Consider the following 5,337-nt stretch of genomic DNA (forward strand, 5'->3'; position numbering starts at 1 on the left):
ACGGAGGGACGGAGGTAGAGTGGGCAGGGAGCCACCTTAGTGCTGCTGGCACATCTCTGCACACCCGTTGGGGGAGGGGAGCAGAGGGCCTCCATGTGCTGCCTGGGGTAGGGGCAGAGCACGGAGCTGCCTCCGCTCCCGGGTCTATTACAGGAGTGGGTGGGTGGGGTCTTTTGGCCTGCAAGATGCAGCAGGTCAGACAAGATGATCACACTGGTCCCTTCTGACCTTAAAGGCTCTGAGTCTAAAAGGGAGAGGGAAGTAAAGGAAATTAAAAAAAATAAATAAACCAAGCATTGTAATACCAGGATGACTCCAACTGCTCATTATATAGTCCCACCCCTTTCTTCCTCCACTGGGTGTTTAATGACCTGTTGGGATTTGGGACACTGATTCTCTCATTCCATTGATAAACTGAAACAATGTGACTTAAATTAAACCAATCCCTAGTGGAGGAATCATCACATCATTGCATTGGCTGGGAATTGAACCCAGCTCAACTGCTTGGAAGGCAGCTATGCTCACCACTATACCACCAATGCATCTGGTGAAAGTCTCTGATTTTTCACACTTAGTGATTGGTCACCTTACTTCTCAGCATGAGGCGAATGTCTCTGTGGTCTCTGCCATTCATGGTGGGGAGTTTCCCCACTGATAACAGTTCTTGCTGGGTTGGGGATGGGAGAGAGAAGAGGCGTTTATTCTGTTTCATTCCTCTCCATTTTCTGTTCCTCCCCGTCCCTTCCAGGGTCCTCCCTTCCATTTCAGAGTGTGCAGTGACACCCTCCCCGCACCCAGGACTCTCGAGCCTCTGGAGCAGCACGATCCCATGAGATCCTCAGTGACCAAGGGTCTTTTCCAACTTCCAGGAGACCCAGCTTGAGTCTAAAGGAAGCTCTGTTCCTTCCTGGGGATCCTCTCTCCCTTCATGGAGATCAAGATCATGAAGCCTTTGCCTTGCCTCCTAGGTCTGAATTAATGTCCCATTTCCCACTATCTGCTCGAAAGAAACAAATGTTTCTAACCCAGGTGAGCGGCGTTAATTCAGCTGGAATCCTTCACCCACATTCCTTAGGAGATACAGACTCTCTGTGACACAGACTGACTGGGGTTCATCTCTGCATGTCCCCAATGGGGAAGGAAAGACACTGAGGGGGAAGGAAGAAGATGGGCAGAAGGAGTCAAATGGGGCTAGACCAGAATAGGACATTTTCTGCCTGTTAAAATGTACTAGACTCTAATTGCTTAAAACAAAACAAAACCCCACCAGCTTCTGTTTGAACCATCAGCTTTTCACAGAGCAGCCAAAGTGGTGAAGCACAGACACACACAACCACCGACCACCCAAGTTTGTCTAAGAAGCACCTATAGTGGCTCATGCAGGGGGAAATACAGCTGTGGGTGTGAGTTCAGGCCTCACCCAGAGCGTTGGTTTTCATTAGCCACGGAGCTTCCCCCACTCGCTTTGCCCAATTCACATGGAAAGTGCCATAGGAGGGTGATGAGAGTAAATTCTAAACTCTGAAATGTGGAGGTTGGCCCAGAGATTGGAATAAGCGGTTTGAAGAGAAAAAGCTCTAAGAGTATAAAACCAGACAGTCTCCAGGGGCAGGTTCGGTACAACGCCTCAACAGGGAGCCATTTGGGGGGGTTCACTCCCTCTGTTAAATGTCCTGAGAGGTATTTGAAGGTGAAGATAACGCCATGGCTAACAGGTGACTGGCATGTCCTGGGTTAAAGAAAGGGACCTGGGTTAATAGTCTGAAGATTTGTGTTACCGTCACTGTCTGACCCCCCTTCAGTGTGGAGCAGGTGTGTGCGTTGCTGGGTGGAACGCACAGACTCCTGCAGAGCAGGGGCAGCTGTTTCCAGGGCAGAGAGCCTGGCACTTAGGAGACTTTCTACACTTGCTGTTTTGAAGCAATTCAGTAAAATAACAGTGGAGCTACAATGTCTGGTCCAAAATTTCAGCCCCCCTGGTGCAAAAACGCTATTTTAAGATCTACATCGGAGGCTCCCGGCACTAGGACACCTGACCAGAGAGCTCAGTGGGGGCGTAACAGCTGCTGACTCTGAGGATCCCGGGCTAAATCCACTTGCAGGGGGAAGTGTTTTGATTTATTTGATGGATAATGAGCACCAGCTACCAGGGGAGAAGCCCTAAGAGTCGCTGCCACTCCAGCTGCTGCTAGGGCAGGGGGGAGCCCCAGGGGGCCAGCTGCTGCTCTGGCCACCCCAGAAGTGCTGCCAGAGGCCACCAGGCTGTGGCTGCTCCTGCTGCCCTCGGGACCACTGGACAAGTGGTCCCCGGGCCAGCCGCATTGGCCGCTGCTTGGGCGGTCCCTGGAGCCAGTTGATTGAATGGCCCTGCAGTCAGCCACTGTGGCCACTGCAGAAGTCATGGAGGTTGCAGGAAGTCACAGAATCCATCACTTCCACCACCTCCGTGACAGACACGGAGATAAACCCTTCCCTGCTGTGACTGCAGTTCCTGGAAGGAAAGAGAAGAACAGAAAGTGACGAGAGAAAGAAAAAGAGAGATTCCCTGTCACCTCTCTCCCTGCTGCCTCCCCCCGTGTATTCTGTAACCCCATCTCACTGGGTTCCCTGTGCTGGTGCCATGGGGGTGACACTAGAGTTCTGGGGATTTGGGGGGCCCTTCATTTCTCAACATTTCACACAAATTTGTCTTTGGGCTGAAATTCCTCCTGTGAGGCCTCTCAGTCAGAGCTGTACCCCACCCTGTTTGCGGGGGGTGGGGGGAAGAGGGGAGATGTAAATTGCAGAGCAGGCACAGAAGTCGCCCATAAAGGGTCATATTGATCTGGTGACTGGTTCTGACCGGGGTCACACGTCCTCTGACACAGGCTCATGTGCAGAACATGGGAGCTCTGGCTTGTCCTAAATGCTGTAGACTGTGAGTTCCTGGAAAGGGCAGGGGAGAGGGAGCAAGAGGAGAAAGGCAGAGACATTGGAGACGAGGAATTGGGGGGAGAAGAAGGAGAGAACAGAGAGACAATAAATGATTGAAGCAGAACAGGTGTCCCAACTCCATCTTGCTCATCACAGGTGTTCAGAGAGACAGGTAGTTGTGGGTTTTCCAGTGTCAAGTCTGAACTTTGATTCTAACAATGTGCGTTGAAATATCAAGGGGATCTCCACATACCTGATCTCTTCCCTCTCCCCTTTTTTAGTATTAATTTTTATTTTGACGTGTTTGGCTTAACCGTGATCGTCTCTTTCCCCACCTGTATTGCAATTTGGGGGTTATGTTTATTGTGCCTCCCTTTTGTTCATGTCATTATAATTGTAACAGCAAAGGAATGTGCAGGAGCAAAAACTGACTCAAAACTTCATTTCCCCATCACGCCGGAACATCCTACAAACAGCTCACGCAGCTGGAATCATAACACACAAGGCCAGGGGATGGGAGATGCAGGTTTCCAAGTGTTCTGTCTTTCTTAGATGACACATTCCAGCCCCTTGTGTGCCTCCATACTTGTATGACCTGCTGGACTTCGACACATTTATTGTCTCATTCTATAGATAATGTGATTGTAACACAATGTGACTGAAATTAAACCACTTCCAGATGAGGAAACAACAGAAGAGAAAAGCCATTATTGCATTGGCTGGGAATCAAACCCAGATGAATTGCTTAGAAGACACCTACGCACACCACTATACCAATGCATCTGGCAGGAGTATCTTTCCTGCAGGCTCTGTGTGCTGGCAATGGGGTGACATATGACCATGGAGGTAGTGAGCAGGGTGGTTGGGCTGGAAGCTGCCTGACAGCTGGGAGCAGAGTTAGGATCCCAGAGTGACTGAAAGGGGGCAAAGGTGAAAAAAGACGGTTACTCACCTGTAGTAACTGTTGTTCTTCGAGATGTGTTGCTCCAATCCATTCCAGTTAGGTGTGCGCGCCGCGCGTGCACAGCATCTCGGAACTTTTTTCCCTAGCAACCCCGGCGGGCCGACTGGGCGCCCCCTGGAGTGGCGCCGCTATTGCGCTAAATATATACCCCAGCCGGCCCGACCGCTCCTCAGTTCCTTCTTGCCAGCTACTCCGACAGTGGGGAAGGAGGGCGGGTCTGGAATGGATTGGAGCAACACATCTCGAAGAACAACAGTTACTACAGGTGAGTAACCATCTTTTCTTCTTCGAGTGATTGCTCCAATGCATTCCAGTTAGGTGATTCCCAAGCCTTACCTAGGCGGTGGGGTCGGAGTGAGACGTGGCGGAGTGTAATACCGCAGAGCCGAAGGCTACGTCGTCTCGAGACTGCTGCACCAACGCGTAGTGGGAGGCGAAGGTGTGCACCGAAGACCAGGTGGCCGCTTGACAGATGTCCTGGATTGGGACGTTGGCCAGGAAGGCCAGAGATGAGGCGTGCGCCCTCGTCGAGTGTGCAGTGACACGGCCTGGTGGTACACGAGCCAGCTCGTAGCAGGTCCGGATACACGCAGTGACCCAGGAGGAAATCCGCTGGGAGGATATCGCATCTCCCTTCATGCGGTCAGCCACCGCGACGAACAGCTGGGGCGAACGCCGGAAGGACTTAGTCCGCTCAATGTAGAAGGCGAGCGCCCTACGGACGTCGAGCGTATGTAGCTGCTGTTCCCGAGGCGAGGCATGCGGCTTCGGGAAGAATACCGGGAGGAAGATCTCCTGATTGAGATGGAATGCTGACACCACCTTCGGGAGAAAGGCCGGATGAGGGCGCAGCTGCACCTTGTCCGTATGGAAGACCGTGTACGGCGGATTCGCCGTTAGGGCGCGAAGCTCTGAAACTCGCCTCGCTGAAGTAATGGCCACGAGGAAAGCCGTTTTCCACGAGAGGTAGAGCAGGGAGCACGTGGCCAAGGGCTCGAACGGAGGACCCATCAGCTTGGTCAACACGAGGTTCAAGTCCCAGGTCGGGGCAGGGCGCCGCACCGGCGGGTACAAGCGGTCCAAGCCCTTGAGGAAACGGGAAACCATCTGGTTCGAGAAGATGGACCGACCTTCCACGGAGGGACGAAAGGCGGATACTGCTGCCAGATGGACTCTCAAGGAGGAGACCGCCAGACCTTGCTCCTTAAGGTTCCAGAGGTAGTCCAGAATGGTAGGGACCGGTACCAGGAAGGGATTAAGACCTTGGTGATCACACCAGAGAGCAAACCTCTTCCACTTCGCCAGGTAAGTGGAGCGAGTGGAAGGCTTTCTGCTCTCGAGCAGGACCTGTTGAACCGCTGCAGAGCAGTCCCTCTCCGTGTGGGTCAGCCACTCAGGTACCAAGCTGTAAGATGGAGGGACTGCAGGTTCGGATGGTGGAGTCTGCCAAAATCCTGGGT

General features: G+C 52.6%; 1 non-coding gene across 1 annotated transcript; it reads right to left on the reverse strand.

The window, feature by feature from the left end:
• Positions 1–470: 470 nt before the first annotated feature.
• On the reverse strand, positions 471–542 carry TRNAG-UCC. Its single transcript has one exon. It is a non-coding gene; the product is annotated as a tRNA-Gly (tRNA).
• Positions 543–5,337: the final 4,795 nt, after the last annotated feature.

The sequence above is a fragment of the Mauremys mutica genome, unplaced genomic scaffold (genome assembly GCF_020497125.1).
Source record: "Mauremys mutica isolate MM-2020 ecotype Southern unplaced genomic scaffold, ASM2049712v1 Super-Scaffold_100036, whole genome shotgun sequence".
Classification (NCBI taxonomy): domain Eukaryota; kingdom Metazoa; phylum Chordata; order Testudines; family Geoemydidae; genus Mauremys; species Mauremys mutica.